This window comes from Lepidothrix coronata, unplaced genomic scaffold, assembly GCF_001604755.1.
Source record: "Lepidothrix coronata isolate B3197 unplaced genomic scaffold, Lepidothrix_coronata-1.0 Scaffold5, whole genome shotgun sequence".
Lineage (NCBI taxonomy): Eukaryota > Metazoa > Chordata > Aves > Passeriformes > Pipridae > Lepidothrix > Lepidothrix coronata.
In genome coordinates, this window is record NW_016690185.1 from 8,382,735 (window position 1) to 8,409,036 (window position 26,302).

The window sequence follows — 26,302 nt, forward strand, 5'->3', positions numbered from 1 at the left end:
AAAATTTTTTCACTCAGTCCAACTTTGCATCATCAAAAAACTTTGCATATCTGTCAGAAAAAGTCATTAAAGTGATAACTCCTACTGAGGAAGAGAATAGACCCATATTTTGTGGAGGAATACTAAAAAGGTCAAAGGTATTTCTTGAAATGTTTGGGCAATTTTGACTTTATACTTGCTATGTACTCTTCTGTTTAAAATTACATACTTGTGAGGGGAGATGTAAGTAATCCATTTTAAGACTGGGAAAGCCCATTGTGATCATCTAGTTTGATCTTTTAATAACACAGTCCTTTGAATTTCACTGAGTAATTTTTCAAATTCTGGTGGAGTTTCCCTTATTATACAGAAAGAAACTCAATCTAGTCTGTAAAGGTTTAAAGTGATGGAAAATCCGTTGTTCTAGATAAGCTGATCTACTGCATAGGTATCTCTAGAGTTAAAACAATGCTCCTATCTCATATGAGTTTATTTAGCTTCTACTTTCATCCTGTGCATCTTGTTATACCTTTGCCTGCTAAAGTCAGTATCTTACATCATCAGAGATTTTCTGTTCATATTTATATTGTCTTCCTTCTTGCACCACTTGTACTGTATCATCTTTACCAAGTTTAAACTATAAAATTACTGCTATTGAACTACTAAGATGAGTTATATAGATTGAAATTCTTAAATCTCTCACTGTAATTCAGACTTCCCAGATCCAAAATACCTTTAGAGGTCTTCATGGAGCTCTGTTAGGTTTTTCAATTTCCCTTCAAAAGTGAGATGTGACATCCGTTTTCCAGTAATGGTCTCAGCAATGTAAAGAATAGGGTAAGTAAATAATCCGGTTCAAACATACACATCCTACATATATGTTCAGGGATTACATCTATTTTCTTTTTCATAATTTGTCTCTGGTAGTTCTAGTTCATTAATCACTATAGGTCTCGAAATCCTGCCTGAGAATGATTTTCCTTCTCTCTAAACTGGAGAAAGATGGATTCAGTGGGTAGACTGTTAGATGGATAAGAAAGTGGTCAAATGTTTGCATCCAGAGGGTAGTGGCCAATAGCTCAGAGTCCCAAGGGACATGAGTGGTGAGTGTCCCTCAGGGGTCCATATTGGGGCCAGTGCTATTCAGTATCTTCATTAATGACATAGATGAAGGGATTGAGCGCACCCTCAGGAAATTTGCCAAGCAGAGCGGTATGACTGACAAACCTGAAGGACAGGATGCCATCCAGAGGGATTTGGACAAGTTCAAGAAGAGGGTTCATGGGAATCTCATGCAGTTTAACAAGACCAAGTGCGAGGTGCTATGCCTGGGTTGGGCAACACCCAGTATCAATACGGACTGGGCAATGAACAGATTGAGAGCAACCCTGCTGAGAAGGACTTGCGGGTGCTGGTGGATAAGAGACTGTCATGGTGCACTTGCAGCCCAGAAAACTGGGCTTGTATTCTGGGCTGTATCAAAAGCAGCATGGCCAGCAGGGCAAGGGAGGTGATTCTGCCCCTCTACTCCACTCTGGTGAGACTCTACCTGCAGTACACCACCTGCATCCAGCTCTGGGGTCCCTGGCACAGAAGGGATATTGGCCTGTTGGAACAAGTCCAAGTCCAGAAGAGGGCCACCAAGCTGATTAGAGGGATAGAGCGTCTGTCCTATGAGGAAAGGCTGAGACAACTGGGTTTGTTCTGCCTGGAAAGAGAAGGCTTCAGGGTGACCTAATTGCAGCCTTTCAGTACCTGAAGGGAACCTATATTAAAGATGGAGAGACACAATTCACAAGAGCATGTAGTGACAGGACGAGGGGGAGTGGTCTCCAACTGAAAGAGGGTGGATTTAGATTCAATATTAGGAAGAAATTCTTTTCTATGAGGGTGATGAGGCACTGGAACAGGTTGCCCAGAGAAGTTGTGGATGCCTCATCCTTGAAAGTGTTCAAGACCAGGTTGGATGGGGCTCTGAGCAACCCGGTCTAGTGAAAGATGTCCCTGCCCATGAGGTGTAGTTTGGAACTAGATGACCTTTAAAGATCATCCAACCCAAGCCATTCTGATTTATGATTCTGTAGTTACAAAATTCAGGCATTCATCAGAAAATCAGTGATCTGCGTTCCTTGATTTTTGTTGTAAGATATTAAAATGTATTATTTTGAAAAGTCCACTTTACTCTGTAATGCAAGCATATGTGTAGCAATGTCTGCTCTTGATTAGTATTCATCATTCCACCATTTTATCAACTGCAAATTTTTGCTGACATGAATGTACAATTTCTTCTGCATAAATGAATATTGTATAGATCTAGAACTTTGCACTAGACCACTAGAAATTTCTCTTTGCACAATGGTTTCCAATTAACAGCTGTTTTCTGAGATTAGCCAGTGAACAAGTTTTTCAAATGATTATTATGTGCTACAGGGAATTTTTCATGGTGCTAATTTTTAATCTTGATGTTGTGCAGACAACTGCCCTTACAGAAGTCATATTGTGTCAACACACTTTCCTTTGTGAACTGAACTTGTCACCTCATCAGAAGTTCTGATGAGATGTTTTCCATAAAACTGTGCTGATTGGCACTAATTATGCTACTATTCTTCATTCTTTAGTGCTTTTATGTTGCATCAACTTTTCTCTGACTTTACTGAGAATGGAAGTTCAGCTAACCAGACTATAATTATTTGGGTCATCTCACCTACCCTTTACAAAATATACTACAATAGACAATTACAGATCTTTTTCCTTTACATTATCTTTTATAAATATAGCCTTAGATCTCCATGCAGAATGGAAAGTACAGTTTTGTGTAGTATGTCCTTCAAAAGGACTCAGATTTGCAGGCCATGGAACAGACTGTCCCACACAGGGCAGACTACCTACAATATATATGCAGAGGCTGAATATCACTAACTTTTCACATGACAGAGCACATAATGATGATGCTACTTGAAAGGTTACGGCTTGCTTAAACTTTTCTCTGCTCCAATAAGTTGTTCTGGGTATCAGATAATCTCTTTCAGTGGTATGCTTTTAAAGCCTTTGTCATAGTTCAGTATTGTTATCCCTGTCCTGCCATAACAGAATGTCCTGCCATTCTGTTATGGCAGGACATCACAGAATACATGCCCCAGAGAGACCAAGAAGACAGGTCAAGGTCACTACACAGCATGTGTTGCTTTCAATGATGATGGATCAGAAAGACTTTAATGTATTTAGAAAGTAGAATATTTATCAATTATGGATCTCAATAAGTATGGATCATAAGTTCTCAATCTTATGATTTTTATGTAGTTATAACTCTGGGCCAGATCCTCAACCAGGGTAAAGCAGTGTCAACAGGCAATGTTCTGTTGAATGCCATGATGCCACTATGATTTCTACAGCAGCTGAGCAGCCATCTTTATTCTGAAGTGGCATTAACACTGTATTTGGCTTTTATTTGGGCAGATTAGTTACAAGAGTTGCATGGCATTACCAAAACCCTTTTTGATGTCTTTGAGTATTTAGAATGTATTTGGACTGTTTCCAACTTTTTTTCAAATTAATACATCAAGAGGTTCCCTGTGAAGTCATGCCAAAGAACGAAAGAACAGAAAAGTGGCACAATCAGGAAAAAAAAAAACTTAGAAAAAAGAATCTAATATTTTCATGCCTACCCGTGCCCTTTCAGTGGTGTAGTTTTAAGAAACAAGGCTTAATTTCTCTCCCTTACAAACTCAGCCTTTTCTTGTGCAATAAATGAGGTTGGCATATATAAAGGAAGTAGCTATGATTTGTAGTGTTATTTTACCAGCTAATCAGATACACATTTTGTTGCCATCTTGATCTTAGAAAATAATTGGAGGACAGAGTGTTTTCAAAATATAACAGCAAAAAATATTATATCGGAAGTTCTTTTATTTTGGGGTTGCACTGTAATCCATTGAACATCAGCAAAACTTCACAGGGATTTAAAATACAGTGTAATATCCATGGTTTCTGTGTGGAAAAAAAAAGTGTAAACAAAATCTATTTGATTATCCATGTTTATGAAAAGTGTATTAAAATGTATAATAAGCATAAATAAATTTGGGAGAAAGTAAAATATGATCTGCATACTATGCTACAATTGAGGATTCATAACAGAAGTCACCTTGAGCAACTGCTAACACACGTTCATGCACGTGTACATGTACAAAGTCTAATCAAGTTATTTTTGCAGACAAAAATACTACCAATTAAAACTTTTTATTGGAATTATATGAAATAAAATGTAATAGCTTATATGTTTTATGTAGTTCACAATGCACTGCAGGGAATCTATGAAATGTCTCTGATTCAGAATTCTCCTAAGGAGATTTTGTCTTAGGAAATTTCTGATGCCTATTGCTATTAGGATTTGAACAGATTACTTTCATTGGATGTTTCTGTAAGTTTGCTAAAATCAAGAAGTGAAAAAAAATATAAAAAACTCACACCTATTCTTTGGTTTTATTTCCATGACCTGGGAAAGGTTTAGATGTTGTGCTTTCAAAAATGTTATTGTAATTGGTTTGCAAATTCCTCAAAATAGGTTTAAGGTGTTTTCTTTGTAAGTGATTACCTTAAAAATTAATTTAGTAATTTTTCTTCTTACCTGTCATATTTTTTGATATAAATATAATTGTCTGGTCTTGAACAGCATTGATTTATCTGTGATCTGTAAACAGCATATGTATTATCTGTGTATCATATTAGTATCTGTGAACGGCATATATATTATCTCTGATCTGGGCCAAAGTAACTTCAAAATGAATTAATATTGATAAATTTGAAGCATGATGGCTCTTCCTCAAAGCTATTAAAATTTATGATTGAAGAATCCAGTTCAGTTTCCTGAATCTGATAAACAATTTTTCTTTAGCCTATTCATTATGAAACACATGTGGTGGAGAAATTCAATTTCTAAATTATAAAATGCCTAAAAGTCTTTGAATGCCAAGTTTTTGTACTGGTCAGTCTTCAGGGAAGTTCTAATTAACTGACACCATTAGTTGAGATCTACTTGCAATTACTCCATTTATGTTTGCCTACTTCCATCTAGAATTAGTCTGTACTTGGTAGTGCTCACCTGTGGCCACAGGCTGTTATGAATCCTTAGTAGTAAACATCAATGTGATGTCTGACTTTGTGTAAGTGTGCCTTACATTTCAGTGCACAGCTTTGTGTTTTGAAGACAACTATTTAACCTGGAAAACCAAACACAATCTCATTCTGGGAAACATCACAGCACTTGGTATAGTGCTGAAACTGTACCTCTTTTTTCTCCATGGAAACTCTCTGACTAAATATTATTACTGCATGCCATAACAATCAGTTTTTATATCAATATTATTAACATGTTATCTTTCCATTATGATTTAATGAAGATGATAAAGATTTGTCTGCAAACAGCATCAAAGAACCATTTGTTCATATTGTGATGAAATAATGTATGAATGTTGGGAAGCTTTTATTTTTTACATTAGTCTTTCTAGGCTTTCTTTTACTATTTTGTCATTTGATTATGCTGCAGACTTCGGGGGTTATTTTCCTGGTTTTGGCTGAGATAGAGTTAATTTTCTCCTCAGTAGCTGGTAAAATGCTGTGATTTGGATTTAGTATGAGAATAATGTTGATAATACACTGTTGTTTTGGTTGTTTCTGTGTAGTGGTTACTCTAAATTGAGGACTATTCAGTTTTCCTTGCTCTGCCAGTGAACAGGTGCACAAGAGGCTGTGTGGGAGCACAGCCAGGGCAGCTGACCCAAACTAGCCAAGGGGATATTCCATACCACAGAGTGGCATGTCAAATATATGAAATGATGGGAGGTCAGGTAGTACTGTCATGGTTTAACCCCAGCAGGCAGCTAAGTGCCGTGCAGCCACTTTCTCTCTGCAACAGAACGAAGAGGAGAATCAGAAAAAAGCTAAAACTCATTGGTTGAGATAAGAACAGTTTAATAATTCAAACAAAAATGTACTACTACCATTACTACTATTATTACTACTAATGGTAATGATAATGAAAGAGGGAAAGAGGAATAAACAGCAAAAAAGACAAGTGAAGCACAATGCATTTTCACCCACTGACCAATGCCCCACCCGGCCGCAACAAGTGATCAGCCCCTCCCAGCCAACTTCCCCCAGTGCAACAGAAAATTCACCATGAATTAAGTATTGTGTGTCAATGCAGACTCTTGGGTGTTTTACATTCCTGTATGTAAGACTAGTTTCTCATAAGCAGACTAGATTTTCTAAAGTCTCTTTTATTAGTGGTGGTTGGAAAAACTGATAAAAAGCTGCATTAACAAAATTAATGCTATAAAAATTGCCCACAAAAGATTAAAAGGAATTAGCATATAAGTGGACTAATTTCCATAAGGTACTGTACACATACATTTTAAAATAATTAATCTAGTTTTCATAGTTAGACCTTTTGAAGAGCAAAAAGACTTGTACCATGTTTGCTTTTATATTGATAAAAATTAGGAGTGCTTTTCCTCCCTATTTCCTTTTTTTAGAAATTCAGTGTTTCGAAGGCATTTCAGAGACTTGACAGCATTATGACAAAACAGGTGTGTAGGAATTGAAACACTTAATTAAGATAACATGGCTTTTTCTTACTCTAATTTCAGTAATATCTGCTTAACCACTTGAGAGGAAAGGTGGAGGCTAATTAGGTCTCTTGGCTCCATATTTAAGGACAGGAAAACATATCAGACAGTTTTGAGGGTAGAAGAGAATAAAAACACTGATGAAATAAACAAAATAAAAAGACAGATTGCAAATAGTTGGAAAAAATGGGAGATGAACAGGCAGATTTTTCCCTGATACAAATTTAAGGATTTTTTTCCTTCTATTCCTTTCCACATTTTATTGTGTTTCTAGCTGTTATAATGGGCTTCATCATATTTTGCTAGTTTTGATATTTTTGTGTCATAGACAATTATTTTCACTTTTGGGAGGTAAAAGGCGGAAGTACAAGGAAAACAGGAGAAACACCATGAATGCTCATTTTGAGTGAGTGATCTTAATTCCTGAACTCATCTGCTATCCAGTTTCTGAAGGCAATTTACAGGTGTGGAGGCTTGTTGTTTTTATTGAGTTTTGTGTAGAATAGAGGTAAGGACTTCATCTGCTTTTAAGTTTTTATGTTCAGTGGAAATCAAGGGCAAAGGGAAAGAACAGTCATATCAGAGCAGGACTCGTCTTCTACAGAGTGACTTCCATTTCTCAGCTTTTGAGATGCAATTTCTCAAAGATGAAATTCCATGATATATGTGCAACTTAGTGACTTGACAATGTTACAGTTCCGAATAGTCTTCGTACCAAGTCAAGTGATTTTTCTCTGGTTTTGTTTGGTTAGTTGTTCTTTTTTTATATTAGTAAGATGACAAACCCATTTAGTTGAGATTTCGTTTTCTGAGAGAGACAAGATTATTGCTATTTTTAACAAACAAGAGAAAATTGAAGGATTGAAATGAGCTTCTTGAGGAACAATCACAAACCTCAGCAACTCTTTCTGCAATGATGATATATCTTTCACTTTGTTCTTTCTTAATATAAATACAGAACTACATGTATTTTGAGGAAGTACAACAATATTTTTCAAACATAACAGCAGTAATACTGCCAAAAAATGATACTTCACTGCACATTTTCTTCTCATTTTCCTCTTCCCTAGGTCAAGGTGATTAGAGAAATTCATGGGGTAGCTGTTAGTTGCATTGCTTAGAGTATACTCCACATAAGAATCCAAAAGTATGGAAAGGCTAAAATAATGTTTAATTTGCTTCCCCCCCGAAGAATTATTTCTATAATACATGCCTTTAATTTTCCCTTAAGAAAATGAAATCTAGAGAAGTGATGGACTCATGAGGCTAATTATAATTTATGTCTTAAATACTTGCCTTTATTTAACTTTGTGTCACCTTTTCATATAGATATCTTCTTCTACTACAAATACACAGAAAACACTCATACTCTTCCATTTCAAGCTGTCCTTAAGAGTTATGCTTACTGTGGTGCTAGCAAATAAATGGTCTACTGAATGTGAAATGCAGGATACACTATAATCAACAGTTATATTCAAAATTTTCGGTTCCATATAGATTTCTGTATATCTTCAGAAAAAAACCCTACCATATTTGAATTCATGTTATTCAGTTTTAAAGACTCATATTCAGGCATTTGGAATTTATTGTCCTTTTGTGAAGGTAATATTAAATGTGATTAGATGATCATACACAGCTTTTACATCACAACCAATGTCCCATTAAGTGCACAGAATTCTGGTCTAAAACAGTAGCATGTTATTTCTGTTTGCAACATAACTTATTTGTTACACATTTTGCACTGAATATGCATATAATATGCATTTAAATGTTACACACTTGACGTTGGAATGGGCTGACCAAGGGAGGTGGTGGAGTCATCAACCCCAGAAGTGTTCAAGAAATGATTGGACATGGCACTTAGCACTTTAGTTTAGCTGGCATGGTGGTGTTCAGTCAAAGGTTGGACTCAATGGTCCTGGAAGTCTTTTCCAACCTAATTGATTTTGTGATTCTACGATTTTATTATTCGCAAGTCTCTGCATAGAGTAATAGCAGTGTTCTCTTGAAGGTGCCTTTATAAATATAAAATTTTCTTACAGAACTCAGCCCTTTGATTAAAAAAAAATGCTTAGCCATAATAAGGATACTTTTTTCCCCTTCCCTGATGAACTTTTATTTGAAAGTAATACAATAATTATTAATTAAAAAGCTCATTATAGGTGAAAAACTAATGTATACTAAGGTACCCACTGAAACATCACATGAATAGATTAGAATTAGTTGTGCAAACTGCATCCTGATAAGGCAGTCCAGTTTTCTTTCCAAATGATTTGCCAAAGGCACAAAATTAACAGAACAGGAAGACAAATCAGGCATTTCAGCTCCCTGGCTATTCCTTGATCTGATGGGAACTGTTCCTTTTATCTAAATTACTTATTTTAAGGGTGCCTAATAATCCAATTACACTGCATCTAAAAACTCTTGTCTGTCTTTCTAGGAAGAATGCCAAAAGTAGTAACCAGGAATTAATGCCAACGATAGTCTAGAATAGCTGTCATGAATTGTCCCCGAACACTTCATGTAAGTTTGTGTGTTCGTGTTGTTCATTCAGTGCTCTAAAATAGACTTTGCAATAGCATGTACCAAATCCTCCCAGCCAGTTTAGCAGTTTATTGCACAAGCAACATCTTTGGTTTATATGCAAAAATGCTGTATTGTCTTCTCAAATTTCTAGAAGTACCCCAGAAATTTCTGCAAGTCTTGTCTCCACTGATTGTGTCTCCCCTGGAAGCTGGCACACTGAGTTACCAAATGGTTCCTCAGTGTTGTGCTGAGACAGTGGTCTGCTACTGAACAGAGAGAAGACTGCCAAATATTAAATCATCAATGCTACTTTCCTTGGCACCTGGGATTTTCTTTGGAAAGTTCCCAACAAATTATTATGCAGGCCAGAATCTGCTTACCTTATGAGATCTGACAAGATCACAACTGAAGAAACGCAGACGATAAGGCAATCCCATCATTACCAGCATTCACAGGCAAATGAACTATTTTTTGTTTGGATCTACTTCCAAGAAAACTTAATATTTGATGGATATAATTAGGTTAAGTGAGCCTGAATCCAGAACTAGATATTGAACTATATTTGCAGTGCACAGACAATATATCTCAGTTACGGATACATGACAGTTCTAATATCAAAAAATACATATACACAGCAAAAAATGTGTCAAAAGAGGATGTATGAGAACTCTGTAATTCATTATTTTGTTGGCCATTGATTATAGGGAAAAAAAGGCCAAACTAACCAAGCAAAAACAAACTGCACAATCCTACAAAATTAAATAAAAAAAAACAACAAACAACACATCAAGAAGAAACAAAAATAACTTTTCTTGCAGAGGAGTTTCCAGACCTTTCAGAGTATCTGGAAAAAAGAATATATATATATATATATATATATATATATATATATATGGTGAAATCAAATGCTACAGACCTCAAAGAGTCATGGCAGAGATACAGATCTCACTATCAGAAGGAAAACTCAACTCAAATCTCCCCTCTGAGTAAACTTAAATAACACTGGAGCCCACAGGAGTGGTTCCACTGAAAAGGCAGAGGAGAGAGAATAGAGACACCTTATGATAATATAGGAAACCTAATCACAGGGTCATAGCAGTTATTCCCACTTTCTGACTCCGTGAACACCTTATAATTTTACAAACTGGAATAGTTTCCAACTGGAATAGTTTCCAACTAGGAACTTCCAAGGAAATACTGCTACTAGTTCTACCTGAAATTTCAGCAGGCAAGGCTGAGACACTTGTGTTTCAAAACACATTATAGCAGATAAGAGATTGTATTTATCTGAGTGATGGGAGAGTCTAAAACAGCCCAAGGGGATTTTACATTCATTTTAAATATTCTAATCACTATACTATTAAATACAGAAATAGAGTCAAAAAAATGTCTACCATTTTGCAAGTGGTGTATCATAAGAGAACATTTTGTTAGGGAATGGTGGAAACAGTTGTTTAAACATGCTTCTCATTTGGTGTCCTGCAAAGACGAATTCTGTAACAAAGATAAAATGCAACAAAAAAAAGAATTAACAAAACTGAAGAAATAAAATATGGAACAAGTGAAATCATAGAATCATAGAATCGTAGAATCAGCCAGGTTGGAAAGGACCTCCGAGATCATCAAGTCCAACCCTCGATCCACTACTACCGTGGTTACTAGACCATGTCACTAAGTGCCACATCCGGTCTCATCTTGAAAACTTCCAGGGACGAAGAATGCACCACTTCCCTGGGCAGCCCATTCCAATGCCTGATTACTCTTTCTGTAAAGAATTTCTTCCTAATATCCAACCTAAACTTCCCCTGGCAGAGCTTAAGACCATGCCCTCTTGTCTTACTGATAGCTGCCTGGGAGAAGAGACCAACCCCCACCTGGCTACAACCTCCTTTTGGGTAGTTGTAGAAAGTGATGAGGTCTCTCCTGAGCCTCCTCTTCTCCAGGCTAAACAACCCCAGATCCCTCAGCCTCTCCTCACAGGACTTGTGTTTAAGTCCCTTCACCAGCCTCGTTGCTCTTCTCTGCACCTGCTCCAGCACCTCAATATCCTTCCTGAACTGAGGGGCCCAGAACTGGACACAGTACTCCAGGTGTGGCCTCACCAGCTCTGAGTACAGGGGAAGAATCACTTCCCTGGACTTATTGACCACACTGTTTCTGATCCAGGTCAGGGTGCCATTGGCCTTCTTGGCCACCTGGACACACTGCTGGCTCATGTTCAGTTTCCTGTCAATGTAGTCTCTTAGGCCCCTTTCTGCCTGGCTGCTCTCCAGCCACTCTGTGCCCAGCCTGTAGCGCTTCAGGGGATTGTTGTGGTCGAAGTGCAGGATCTGGCACTTGACCTTGTTGAACCTCATCCCGTTGGAATCAACCCAACTCTCCAGCCTGTCCAGGTCCCTCTGCAGAGCCCTCCTGCTTTCCAGCTGATCAACATTCCCCCCAAACTTGGTGTCATCTACAAATTTGCTGATGGTGGACTCAATCCCCTCATCTAAATCATCAATAAAAATATTAAACAGAACTGGGCCCAACACTGATCCCTGGGGGACACCACTAGTGACCAGCTGCCAACTGGATGCAGCACCATTCACCACCACTCTCTGGGCCCGGCCCTCCAGCCAGTTCCTAACCCAGCACAGAGTGCCCCAGTCCAAGCTGTGGGCTGCCGGTTTTTTCAGGAGAATGCTGTGGGAGACGGTGTCAAAGGCTTTGCTGCAGTCCAGGTAGACCATATCCACAGCTTTTCCCTCATCCACCAGGCGGGTCACCCGATCATAAAAGGAGATCAGGTTGGTCAGACAGGACCTGCCCTTCCTAAACCTGTGCTGGCTGGGTCTGATCCCTTGTCCATCCTGTAGGTGCTGTGGGATTGCACTTAGGATGATCTGCTCCATAACCTTGCCAGGCACTGAGGTCAGGCTGACAGGCCTGTAGTTTCCCGGCTACTCCTTCCGGCCTTTTTGTGGATTGGCTTGACATTTGCCAACTTCCAATCATCTGGGACCTCCCCAGTGAGCCAGGACTGTGGATGATGGAGAGAAGCTTGGCAAGCTCTTCCGCCAGTTCCCTCATCACCCTTGGGTCGACCCCATCTGGTCCCATAGTTATTATCCATGTTACTATCCAAGTTATATACATAAAGTCAAGGATTTGTACCATCTGCCTACTCTATTTTTTTGAACTCCAGATATTTTTAAATCCCTTCTTTTCAGAGAGTTGTTGCTTTTCAGTCTGTTAATCTTTCCAAAATCTCTCCTGATTTTCCTTTTTTTAAAAGATTTATTATTTCTTTCACAGAAGTCTTTTTGTGATTCTTGTCTCCCTCCATATAAAGATGCCTTTCTCATATAGTTGAATTGCAGTGCTTTGCCTTGGAAATTTTACAAACCTTTTCACTGATCACAATCCATGACTCCCATGGAACACCTGCAATTCGTCTACGGCAACAAGGATGCGTCTGCCTTGATACCATTTACCTGCCTCCTTTTTCCAGTAGTTTTGTTGTGCTTCAGCACCATCATTTCAGCAGCAATGAAACTTTGTTTATAATATACGTATTTCTATCTGGAATGTAGAGGAAAGAAAAATCAGTCTGATTAATATGCTAAGAAATGTTGTCTTTCTGACTCACTTTAGGGTGGGAGCAGTAAAATGTCTGAAGAAAGACACATTTTTTTTTTCTCTTGTGTGTTCTCTAATCTATAAATAAATACAGAAAGGAATATAGGTTACCCAAAGGAAGAAAACACTCCCATAAAATGCTAAGACAGACTTGCTTGCATACCATTGTGTGATAGTCATCATCTCAATCCTCTCTGCAATTATAGTAACATTTTGCTTTACAAAACTGCTGCAATTAGCATATTTAAACATGGTTGTTTCCAAGTATGCTGTTTAGCTCAAATTTATCAGCATATTCATTGCATAAAATTTCATCTTAATATACCATGAAGGTCAAGCTATTAGCAAGACATACATAAGCTCCCAAAAGCATGCCTGAAGCATAGTGGAAAATTCATGACACTTAAGTGACTTGGCTATAATTCCTTTTCATCTCAACAGCCTTTAAAACTCTCCACATGAAAACAGCAATAACCTTATGACAGTTGCAGGGCAATGTGTTCTCTGAACATTTGCTCACTTGACATTTTTTAACCTAAGGGTAATGTACAGTGTCAGCATATTTGAAGAAGTTAAAGGCAAAAACAGACTTCAAAACTATAATAATTTTTCATAAGAGCCTTACAATATTTTCAAAAATAGACAACTATATAGATGCACTAAATTTGCATATGCACAATATTTGCTGTAGACAGCCTGCATTTTTGAACAGAAAAGAAAATCCATTTCAGTTTGTATGTTCTTTTTTATGCCCTACAATATTATTTCTTACACATATTTGGTTCAGCTGCCTTTCTGAAATTGTTTCCCTGCAGTCTGCATGAGGCTAGGAACTTTATACATTGATTTATCTAAGAGGAAAGATTCCAGAAGGTTTATTTCCACAAACTGGATTTCAATAGCAAGATAGGAAAATAAAGCATTTCACCACAAGTGATCCCTGTGTTTTAATTTTTACAATGTAAACAAACAAAACAAAAAAACCCCTAAACACTTATATACCTTTGTATATACACTCTTCTTCTTCTCCTACAAATACCACCATTAAGGATCTGGTTGCATTCAGATTTAAGCCGCTCTTGGTTTAGGTTCATGTCATGGATGTAAGTTGCCTTCTCAATGCCTTTAGCATTGGATTCAATAAGAAACTTTTGACACATTTTATTATGTTCTATTTATGGCCCTAATCTTGATCTCCCAGGAATCTCCATATTTTATTTTTAGTTTACATTTAATTCAAATTCATCTCACATGTTTTTCTGAATACTTTGTGCACATTTTTCTAGCTTACTGATCCATCCGCTATGCAAAATTCCACATCGTCAGTAGAAGTAATGGAGCAAGAAAGCGTCTGTTGTCTAATGATAGATGCAACCTCATACAAAAGCAGATGAAATAACATTTAGCAGAGTTTAATAAAGAAAGGTGGGGGAGGTTACAGCTACACAAGTCAGTGTTAAGAATGACAGTAGTCAGTGCGAAGGGAGTAGAAAACAGGCAGTTGATGTCAATATTCAACCATCTAAAATAATTAAGACACATGCTCATGATCTGCTCTGTTACAAGTATCATAGAATCAGAGTCATTCAGGTCGGAAAATCATCGAGTCCAACCATTAAACTGACACTGACAAGTCCATCAAATTCAAACACCTTTTCCCTTGCAACTTAGAGAGTATTAACATGCCTTCTAAGGGGAACGGGCTGATGTTGCATGAAGTTTTTGCTCTCATTGAACCACTTTTAAGCTAATTTTAGGCATTTAGGCATGCGTTACACCGTGGCCTAAACATTAATGAGTAAATGGTTTCAGTTTTGGGCCATGTCCTCTACTGTGGTGGCTTTAGTTTATTCTTTGATATAATGTGTTTTCTACTGTGAATTTTGCCCCAGTCAGTGTGGCTGGTAAGAAGGGAGATCTGTGCGATCCACCTCCGTAGAGCTGCACTTTGACAAAATAAATGTAGTGAATGGGAAACATACTAGATCACACAGTTTCATTGTGTCATCCACCTGCAGAAATTATTACCTCCTGTCCTGTCACTTATATAGAAGGATTTACATTCTTGACTACCAACCCACAGGGATCAAGAAAACAAAATTTGATGTAATAACTTCCAAAGCTAGAAATAATCAGTTGGAGGATTTCATTCATCCTAAAGCACAAAAGAAACCAAAATTCAACCATTTCAGCTTAGGTCTTTGTCTGTGCTCTACTTCCAGGGATGCAAGGAAACATTCTTTAGTTCAGTGTAATCAAACAAAAAAAATCTGACTTCTATTATGATTTGTATTCCTAGACAGTGGTCGTCAAATCCCTAAATGTCCTTGAGTTTATAATGACCTAAGTCAGACTGTAAGTCATTTGATTTTACACGTTTATATATATTTCTAAGTTTCTCTGTTCTTTGTTGCTTCATGTAGAGAGTTTGTGGACCTGGCTTGATATTTTTTGCCTTTTTAATAGAGATGGTTATTTTCTTAATGACAGCAAGTTCTTCAGTGCTGGAATTAATGAATAATATTTACATAGTACATATCAACTCATAGGGGATTTTGAAAGAAGAGAAATCATTAACTTAGCTGGCTTTCTTGTACTGACTAATATCTTTGACATTATATAATTATGATAGATGGTGATTGTCTTTAATTTTTCTAAATAACAAATTCATAAAATAGTTTCTAGATTAGAGCAGCAGTCTACATTTACCTTTAGTATACACATCCTATTTTTTATTTTGCACCTTATTAAGAATGGAAGCAAAGGACAGTAGAGGGTTTCTTCTCCAGTGAAGTAGTATTTTGTATAAAAGGATTTTATTATTATTTTGGTTGGGGAATATATTAGGAGACTTACAAGTCAAAATGAGAAATTGCCTTACTAAGAACTGAAAGTGATTGTAAATTCTAACTTCACGTGAATCATGAGCTTAGATGATTTGCCCAGTAAAAGTGAGCCTGATTAGCTTTCCCTCTCTGCCACATGTCAAGTGTGTGTGTCCACGTGTTTCTGCTCAGTGGAAGTCAAATTGCAATTTTTTGTGGGAATGTTAAACCTTTCAAGATGCAGTGCTCTCCAACAACAAGATCGATTGGAAGTCTTATTTCTACCATCAGCCTCTATGACTTCATATAAAACTCCAGAATTCTGATAAACTGTCATGGGGAAAAATGATAAAGTGATTTATACTCAATTTCGCTGGAAGGGAGAAATGCAGAGGCTGTCAGTCTGGGTCTTCAGAACAAATGAGTTACAGTTCATGAGGCAGTTCAATAAGGCTATCATTTCCCATCAACTCCTATCAGTGACAGCCACAGATTTACTGGATGGGGAAAGGGAAAATGGCTGAGTTTTGGTACCATGTGAGTCCACACTATTACTCTGTCAACCAGACTTGTGTAGACAAGAGGCTACCATGAATATTTGATAGAAACTTCTTCCCATAAGTGCTTGTAGAAAGTAGTAAAACTGTTCTTTCATTTGTATAAAAAAAGCTCTCTGCCTCTCTATTTGGATCCAGTTGAAAATGTCCATTTTTAAACTGCTGAGGTTTCTCTGATTTATTTTGTGAGTGTGCATTTGTTTCATTCAGCCGTCTGTTCTGTGCCACATGGCTTATTTATAGCCCTTGCTGAATGAAACAAAAGAATCCTCAATCTGCTGGGATTTCATATACAATGCATTTGTCACTATGTGTCTCATAAAATTGCAATACAAACACCGCCTCAGAGCCACCTGTGCATACCCAGAGGAAAGAGGACCTTCATCTGCCACAATTACAAATTGTTAGAAACATCTATGTTCCAGGCAGAAAAAGATTCAGGTCAAAGCTGAAGAACTTACTCTGTATGTGTTCATATTAAAATAGATCAGCATAAATTACTTCTATGTTATCCCATGTTTCTATTGCACAGAATTTTCCTAACAGTTGTTGGTGTCTGTTCAAAAAGCTGCTATGCATGCTACCTACATTTTTTTTTGAGGATGGTTGCACAGCTGGATTTCCTAACAGAAATCCAGATTTGTTTCACTGATACTCAGATGCTAAAACATTTAGCTTTTTCTAATCTTAATTATCAGTAATGGATTTGGTCCCTAGGTGTCAGCATTAAACATTCTCTTAGGTTGGACTGTTGTGCTACATGAGTGGGATTATAGAATCACAGAATTGTAGAATATCCTGAGTTGGAAAGGACCCACAAGGATCATCAAATCCAACTCTTTGCTCTTCACAGGACCATCTCCGAGAATCACACCATGTGCCTGACACCATTGTCCAAATGCTTCTTGAACTCTGGCAGGCTTGGTGCTGTCACCCTGGAGAGCCTGTTCCAGTGCTAAACCATCCTCTGGGTGAAAAACTTTTTCCCGATATCCAGCCTAAATCTCCTCTGACTCAGTTTCATGCCATTTCCTCAAGTCCTGTCACTGGTCACAAGAGTGAAGAGACTGCTACTTGCCTCTCCTCTTCCCCTCACAAGGAAGTTTCAGACTGCAATGAGGTTTCCCCTCAATCTCCTCTTCTCCAGGCTGAATAGACCAAATGACCTCAGCCACTCCTCGTACGGTTTCCTCTCCAGACCCTTCACCATCCTTTGGCCCTCCTCTGGACACTCTCTAATAGCTTAATGTCTTTTTTTGTATTGTGGTGCCTAAAACTTGCAAGTGTTATTACCAGACTGCTTTTTAAGACAGAGAAGTAGACTCCCAAAAGAGAACCTAATATAGCAGTTAGAAACAAGACTGTGATGTTCTCACTCACACTGATATGTCTCGTACCTAATTCTATGTGCAAGTCTATGTTGTGAATCAAACACCACTATACCTGTATCAGACATCAGAACTATATCTCTAACACACAATAATCTCAGAAATGAGATAGTTTCCAAGCCTTTGCCTGTGTCCATAGCTTAGGCAAAATATTTTTAAAATACCTTTTCAATCACAGAAAGCCATTCCATCATAAACCCACTGAAAATAAAGAGTTGAAGAGTTCACATAAAAAAATTAATAAATAATTATCAAATATGTCCTTTATTTAAAAAAAGAAGGAAAACCAAAACAAAATGCCAATCAAACAAAAATCCATGCCACGAAATTTCATTTATATAGTTCCTTAGAATGTTCTAGGCCTTCTATTCAAAAGAATCTTTTCTCCTAGATCTGCAGTTCTTTTCCTAGATAATAAATAAATATATAAATAAAACCCCCAGGACAACCATGGTCTATCTCTATTAGTGACTGTGTTCCTGAGTTTCCACAGAAAACTAAATTTATTATTTTCATTTGAGAATCTAAGAAGGTCAAGGCTATCCAGACATTAAAGATTAATCTAATGCCAGAACTGTTAATGATGTCAGATTTGATTTAGTAGGTTTTTTCTTGCTATGAAGATTTAGAATAACACTAAACCTTTCTACATTTATGTAAAAGTACAGCTAACACATATATTGCTAATGTTCAAAGATGGTTTATTACCTGAGTTTTTAAACCAGTGCTGTTTTGTTTTGCCTAGTGTATTTTCCCATGTGCTCGAGCCCTTCCCATCATTGCTAATAGGTACCATTTCTTTTTTCAAATACTGCTCTGCTTTCATTTGCTTTAATGATTGAAAGCTGTATACCAACTCTTATCTTTAATCTTTTTCCCTTAAGCTTCGAGAATCTCAGTAAATACACTTTCTAAAATAGAAAAAGAAATTCAAAGTCAGATCAGATTAACAGGTTTGTCATTTCATGGACCATATTTCATCTAGGAATAATAAATACAAAGAAATATTTTCTCATTTACATTTCTCTCTCCTGGAGCTGGAGATGCAGAGGACTGAAAACTGAAGAGTGTCATAAATGGATCAGACTCTGTGTAGACAGAATAAAGAAAGTGCAGGACAATTACAGTCATAGAGTCCTCATGTTTCATATCAATCATCTGTCGTGTTAAACTCTGAGAGAACATAGTGAAATGCACATTAATCTAGTCTTGAGAAATTCTAACATAAATATCACAACATATTTCCCCACTCCTTTTGTTTCTTCATTTAGCTGAACACACGAGATTGTGATCTTATGGCAGAGCATCAAAATTCTCTATGCAGGGAGCAGGAACTCACAGGAATGCATCACTTCAGTCTCTGTCTTCTTTGTGTTCACATAACTGACCATAAAAAGGGATAGTAAGCTAGGATACCAGAGATCCATGATCATTATCTCAATGCAACAGTTCCCTGCTCTCCCTAGTGACTGAAGAACTGAGCGTGAACTGGAAGAACTGCATTTTTTCAGAATATCAGATGATTTTTCACAATGTAGAACATCTTATGTCTCTTTGTTTGAATATTATGTCAGAAATGTAAGGCAAGAAAATGGAGAAGGGGATGAGGAAAGAAGCATTTTCAGCATTGGAAAAAGCAGGAGGAAAGAAGAGGAAGTGTAATAGGTGAAATGGAAGGGGAAGTGGAAAGGGAGAAACGGAAGGGGAAATGGAAAGAACAAACCATACACATCAGGTTTCTCAACTAGCAGACGGTCCTGGAAGAACCTTTAACTCTAACTTGAGTTGCAGTTATTGTTCAGGAGTGATTTCTCTTTGAATTTCACTCAAATTTGAAATTGATTTTTCTTTCTCGTAGCCTCAGCTATGAACCATGAACTACAAATCATAGATTTATGAAGTCTTACAGAATTTGATGTGGCACAAAATTTCTCATTTGAGTCAAGATCTTGTCTCATTTTATCCTGTTTTCCACTTCCCTAAAGAGGTATCCATCTTGACTGAAAGTGCTAGAAAAGTATTTTCCCATCTTGCCTAATATTGATTATCAGACAAATCTCTCTGATAGTTCTTGTATGTTCTGAATGAATATTTGAATTTGAAAAATGTTCTGAAACATTCTTCAGAAAGCTCTGATGGCAACTGGTACACCTTAAGTTTGTCATATTTCCTAAATGAACTGTATCCTATTTTAGATTCTGGTTTCAAACAAAGTTCTGCAATGCAAGACCAAATGAATTTTCAGTTTCAGTCCATAGTTCACATTTGAAAGATATTTGTATCGTAGAACCAATATGAAAGCTGGCAAGACTAACAGAAGAAAACCAGAACAGCTAGAATAAACGTATAGCTGAAGAGTATCATATGGGCAGTGTCCACATTACCTGCCTGAGTGCCTTCCCATGACTTCTGGCACTGGTTCTTGTATTTTTTTAACATCCTGTTTTATGAGAGTCTTATTTGCCTCTGATTTGCACTCCCAAGGACAAAAAAACCCTCAAATATGTGGAGTTTTAACCAAAGTCTATGGAGAACCAAAGGATTTGAAGTTAAGTGCAACAATACCCTTCTGTACTTGCAGCAGTCCTTTTGTACAAATATTACACATTCTTCCACAGGAAGAAGAAAGTATCTTGTGAATCCCTCATTTACAGTATTACTGGTGAATATGTTCATGATTATATGACTATCTCCATTTTATTTTATAGTAAAACTTTAGGAGCTATTATGACTAGAGAGTCTGTTAAAAAAAAATAAGAACTTACTAGAAGTTATTAATGGATTAATTATTTAAATTCTGCCATAAAATTGGTCTTGTAAGAATGCAGCTGCTGAGCCATTTTTGAACTATATGCAGTTGTACAGATAATGACAGGTGAAACTGTCTGTTCACCACATTGCATCACTCCACTTTTCTCACAGAGATTAACATGAAAGCTAGTTCTTTACAGGGTGAGAAAGTGTATATCTTGCTCAGGGATCAAATAATTTACATTCTAGTAGTTGAATTGCTGCTCAGATTTCTTTATTATATTCTCTGTTTTCCAGTAATAGAGTGCTGTTTCTCTACAGAAATTCAAGTGCAACATGTCAACTTCTCCATTTCTTGAAATAAAATCATAATGGGTAGTATATAAAAAAGAAAAATGGAGCCAATCCATGGTCCAGCTAGATGAGAACCACGGTAGGCATGATGTTGCTTTATTTATTCGAGCCTTAATATTCTGGATTTTCTGGTTCTGTTCAAGAATTAGAATAGAATCAACAGTGAGGAAAGACTGAACTGTGAATAAAATTAATTGAGGAAGTCTTAAAAGCATACTATCACTGGTACCAGCAGAAGCCTTGAATGTTAACTATCTAACATAACCTATTCTGTTAACTGAGAATGAGCCTGAGAAAATTTCTTTTTTTAATCATTAATAAAAAAAATTAATTATGTCAGAATTAGCAACTGATAAACATTAAAGGCAAAGACACATCTTGATGTAGATGATTTTTTTAAGGGTTCTGTCATGCTTATGGCAGAGAAAATTCCAGAGAAAGGATAGCTTTTGTTCTGTGTTTTTACTATCACCAGATAAAGAAACCATAAAGAAATTACACATGACTACATTTATTGAATTTATATTTTAAGAAATCTATTTATACATGTGCACCACTCCTTAGACACACTTCTGCCAAAAAGTAGAAGGGCGCAAAGCATTATGAAATATCTGTCTGTGAGGAGTAATTAATTGAACATTGCAAAGCCATACACACTGCAAAGCCTAATAAGAGTCTGTGCCCAAAGTGGAGTCCATATCCCTCAGCTACATTTGCTGCTGAGGCTAACATATTTCTGGAGATAAAAGAGGCTGATGATCACCAGGAGGCAAGGGGCAATTCAAACTGTGTGTTTCTTTTAGCTAGTTTCAGAGATGCAGATACAACAGATGCAGATGTAACAGTATTGCCGCCATCCCCACCTGTCTCCAGACTTGTAGCCCACAACACCTTGCTTCCACTGCTCCACGCTGGTTGCAAGGGTAGCCAACCACTCCTATATTTAAAAATCTTGGTCCTTAGCCTCTCTGTTTTCTGAAGCCCAAAATACACCCCAGCGCTTCTCTCCCCATGCTCATCTACCAGTCACTGACTTTTATAGCCCTTGTCCTCCTATCTATTCAGTATACCCAAATTACCCAGGCATTCTCCTCTTCAGCCTCAGTTCCCTGCTGTATAAATCCAAGCACTTCAACATAGGTCATAGAATCACAGAATCATAGAATCAAATGGGTTGGAAAAGACCTCTGAGATCATCAAGTTTAACCCTTAATTCAACACTGCCTTGGTTACTAGACCATGGCACTAAGGTCCCAGCAAGTGTTGCTCTTTAGTCATACCCCATGTCTGCCTCAGGACTAACTCCTGGCTACATTTCTGCTGTCCATCAGCTCTGTTGATGCATTCCAGGTACCTGTTGGAATTGGCTCATCCTCCCCATTGCATGGCTCCACCATGTCTTCTGCTTTCTTGTCCACAAGAACTTGAGCTCAGTCAAACATTTGGGCTGACTCAATGCACATCAATAGACTACTTGGGGAAAAGAGATAAAATATCTGGCAGTCCTATGCAGTTCCTGTCAGAAGGCTTCTCAGAGCATGACTAAGACACCACTAAGGGGAGAAGCCAGAAGGGTAACTACTGTAATATCAATGATGAAGTGGATGGAAGGCAAATAATTACAAATGTCATCTGCTGATGTAAAGCATAGGCCACCCTGGGCAGTTCTCACTGGGCCAGGGACAGAGCCAGTCCACAAGAACATTGACTCTTCATTTTGCACAGTAGTGCTGGGGCTACAGGGCAACGTGGCAGTCACCGGCCAATGGGGAATATTTCAAATTTTCCTTCTGTCCTGGGAAAGTCAACCCTAAACCTCTAGCCATACTAGAAAGTGATTTGGCAACAATATTCTCTTTAGAGATAGTAATACTCTTTATCCTTCAAGGACAACTTGTTATATGCCATAGAATTCAAGATCGTTTAGACTTGAGAGTGAAAGTATGGTCCTATAATTCAGGACATGGGGACCAAAAGTGTCAGATGCCCACAGGAATCTGAGGAGCTTTGTCTCCCTCCTTATCTTCAAAAGTCTCAGTAGAAACTGGCTGTCTTGTATGAAATATCTTGATTTCTTCAAATTGATGTTTACCAATGGCAAGCATTTCATTTGGTGAATTTGCATCCAGTTCCCCTTCTCTGCAAGATGTTGAGAAAAATCTGACAAGAGACAAAATTCATGTCAGATTTCTTCTGTAAATGGAAATCTGTCACTTCTGTTGGCAACAAGAACTAATGATTTGATTGTCATATAGAATTTGCAAAAATCCAGTTCCAACAAGCTGGAAAAATCACTGACATGCAAGACTTCTTCATCTGCCTAAACATACAGATGTGTACAGAAATCATTGATGCACATTAATTCCAGTATTTTGCTTTCTCTAAAGTATGCATTTTAAAATAAAGAGGGTCTCCCTTTTTCCACAAAATGACAGTCACCAAATCTTTTAATTCTTTGCTGACTTGTTGATATTTATTATGTCGTTAACCATAATCAAACTACTCTTTTTGAGAATCATGTTTAGGCTGCCTTAACCAATTTGATTTCAACAGTACTGTGGTGCCTTTGCACACGCTTGGCCATAATAATATATACTATCAAGTCTGTTGAAGATCTTACCTGAAACACTCATAACTGTTCTTGCTTGTAGCTCTTAACTGTTTAAAAAAAAGCTCTTTTGGTCTTTTTTCAATGGGATTGTGGGTTCTTTAGTAGTTTTACCTATTTTTTCTTAGAAATCTTGCTATATGTAGTATATGTTACCAGAGCTGTGAAGGACACAGATTTTCAGTGCTTTCAAAAATACTACATTATTAATAAGGTTTTTTACTGGAAATAGAATAAGAACACTAAAAAGCTTTCTTTTTTTTTTTTCAGTTGAACATTTTTCTTCTTGTTTCAATTTTTAAATTTTGTATTAATGATTTACAGTACAAAACATCAGCTATATTTCAAAACAACTAAAAATAAAAATATTTTTATTTGTGTCTAAAGCAAGCTTCTCGAAGTCTGCCAGTATTCTCATGGAACATTTTTTATCTTAGTTTCAAAAATCTTAGTATTTTTTTAATTGCCTTTGCATATTTCTTGCTGTGTTATGGCATTTTGTGAAATCCTCCACCTAACTCTGAGCTTTTAATGATCCCTTTATATTCTGGTTAGACTTTATTATCCTACACTGTAAAGAAATGAGTAAGGTACTCCTACTTCCACTGAGTTAATTCTGCGCACTTTCCACTGATTTTTAACAGCTGACTTTGCAGCAGATGATTTGGGTTTTTATACTAAACCTATGCAGTTTCTTTGTGATATGTCTTTTGCTTTTGTGTTTGTATTTTCATAGTGGGTTTACTATGCTTTACTACCTTTACTAGTTTTTCTTTCTTTAGCTTTGCTTTTCTGTCTTGAATGATCATACTTCAAAAAAATTGTACATGTCCCTTTTTGTAATTCATTCATTTCCTTTATGATTATTATTCTAGACATTTCACTTATTAAATTCATGACACTTTCCTCATTAAAGGATAAAACTTGACTACTAATACTTGACAAGGCAATTAATGCAGTGCTTTTTGGGAAGATAAACTGTGCTTGTTTAACATGCTTGGTGTGTAGTAGTTGGAATTTTATTTCTCTGATTACATTGGCAGTGGAAAAAAAATCACTATTAAATCTTCAGTGTAATGTCAGATTTTACTTATTTTTTTAATGATCTATATCTTGCTCTGTCCCTTATATAAGAAAAGAAAAAAACCACAATGAAGTGCATGTTATTGAACTGTGTTAAACCTTGAGGGTTTAGGCTTTTTCCTATTAGTGCGAGTTAACCTATCAACGTAGGTGGCCTAGTTGCTCAGCATACTGTTCTCTGACTCACATAGCAGGTGATTGAGTGAAACATTATGAATTTTCATCCCAATATTATCAGACTATTTCAACAGTGCTATAAAATGGGCTTGTTTGCTCAGAGGAGCCCCAAAGTTATTTTTTTCCCACATAAGAATCAAAAAGAAGCTCAAATAAAGCTTGTCCTTTTTTATTTTCTTGCTTCACATGACTTTCTTCTCAGTGCGATGGAATAATTAATTTTGCTCCATTCTTTAAGAGAGAAATTAATTTTGTTTTCCTAATTGGAAATGAAGACCTCCATGAATTCCCAAGCTTATATGAGGCTGTGAATCTTGCTCTGAGAAACCTATTGCCCTCTTTTGATTTGACTTCAGGGAAAGACATTGGATTTCCAATATTTACTTCAGTGCCCTCAAAATCAGAGTCTGGATCATCTTGTTTTTAAAAATTGGGTGACTTCAACCCATAGAATCACAGAATCACAGAACAGGTCAGGTTGGAAAGGGACTCTGGAAATCATGTAGTCCGGGCATCCCACACACCACACTTGCCCTCCCCATTCAGGCACGATCAGCTGTAGCAGGATGCCCAGGACTACATCTGACTTTTGAGTATCCAGTAGTGGAGATTCTTAAGCCTCTCTGGGAAACGTATCAGTGTTTGACCACCCTCCTCAGGATAAAATGTTTCTTATGTTCAGATGGTATTTCACGCACTTTGATTCATGTCCATTGCCTCTTCTTCTTTCACTTGAAAAGAGAAAGAGTCTGGCTCTCATCTTCATTGCTTTCCATCAGGTAAATTCCTTTCCTTGTTTGGTCGATGAGAAGACTCTTCCTCCTCCATCACTTAGGACTGCTGTGGAGAAGATGGGTCTCCACAAAGGCCTAAGCTTATCTGGCACTCTGAATCAAACTGTAGACAATGGTTAATGCATTGTGGGTAACTAAGAAGCAACACTTTCATAACGAAGGGAATGCCTTTTAGAAAGAAATTGGAAAGAAAAAAATAACCTATGAATCATTTTATCTGAAATTTAAGCAGGTTATAAATATTCTTAGTGTGTCATTGTTCTGTAGCTCAGAAATGAAAAACATTAGCAGAAAGCAGATTTAAAGAAACTGTGATAGCATCTGCTTGTACTTAACTCATTTAAAACCACCAGTACTGAGCTCCTGTTCTTTAAATTTAGTTCCAAATCACAAACTCAAAAACATGCCCTGAGCTTAAGAGACTGGAATTTCTCTTAAAAGTAGGTCACAGAAAAAGGGATCTGAATCATTAAATGATGTTATCCATAACAGAAGAGGAAAACCAGAGTCTTATTATGTACTGCTGCAGACTTTTAAAAGCTGAAACCTGAAGCTGAATTTTAGTTAACTGAAAGTACCTTTTGAATTTGGAGTAAACAAAAAAAACCAACTGTCAGCACAAATATATGGATCTATGATAAACTCATCTCTCTCAATCCCAATCATATTCTGCACACATAGACTTCTGGGACTTTTACACAGATATTAAGGGTGTATTAATTTCAGACGCTAAATAGAAATACCAATGTATTTTGTGTCACTGAGTCCAACACTTCAAATGCTGAATGTTCTGACGCATGTTTAGGATAAAGCATTCTATCAGAAAATATTCATCTGGGTGGTGAAATCAACTGCAAGAAACATTAGTACAAATAGAACATGGGGTTTGTGATGCAAAATGCTTTGGAGAAAACGTTAGAGGTTTGTTAACAGAAATAAGAAGGGAATGGGGAATGCATAGTTGAATGAAGACGTAATTGTTCAAAGACAGTAAAAGTTATTTTTGTAGGTCAGAT

General features: G+C 37.1%; 1 protein-coding gene and 1 long non-coding RNA gene across 3 annotated transcripts in view; one reads left to right on the plus strand and one right to left on the minus strand.

Annotated features, from left to right (window-relative positions):
* The window catches only part of NKAIN2 (Na+/K+ transporting ATPase interacting 2), a 546,586-nt gene that overhangs the window by 319,450 nt on the left and 200,834 nt on the right, over window positions 1–26,302 (plus strand). The gene's annotated exons all lie outside the window — the stretch shown is intronic.
* On the minus strand, window positions 18,333–21,760 carry LOC108504524. The gene is made up of 3 exons (XR_001877152.1): window positions 21,704–21,760; window positions 18,540–18,607; window positions 18,333–18,430 (listed from the first exon to the last, which is right to left on the minus strand). It is a non-coding gene; the product is annotated as an uncharacterized LOC108504524 (long non-coding RNA).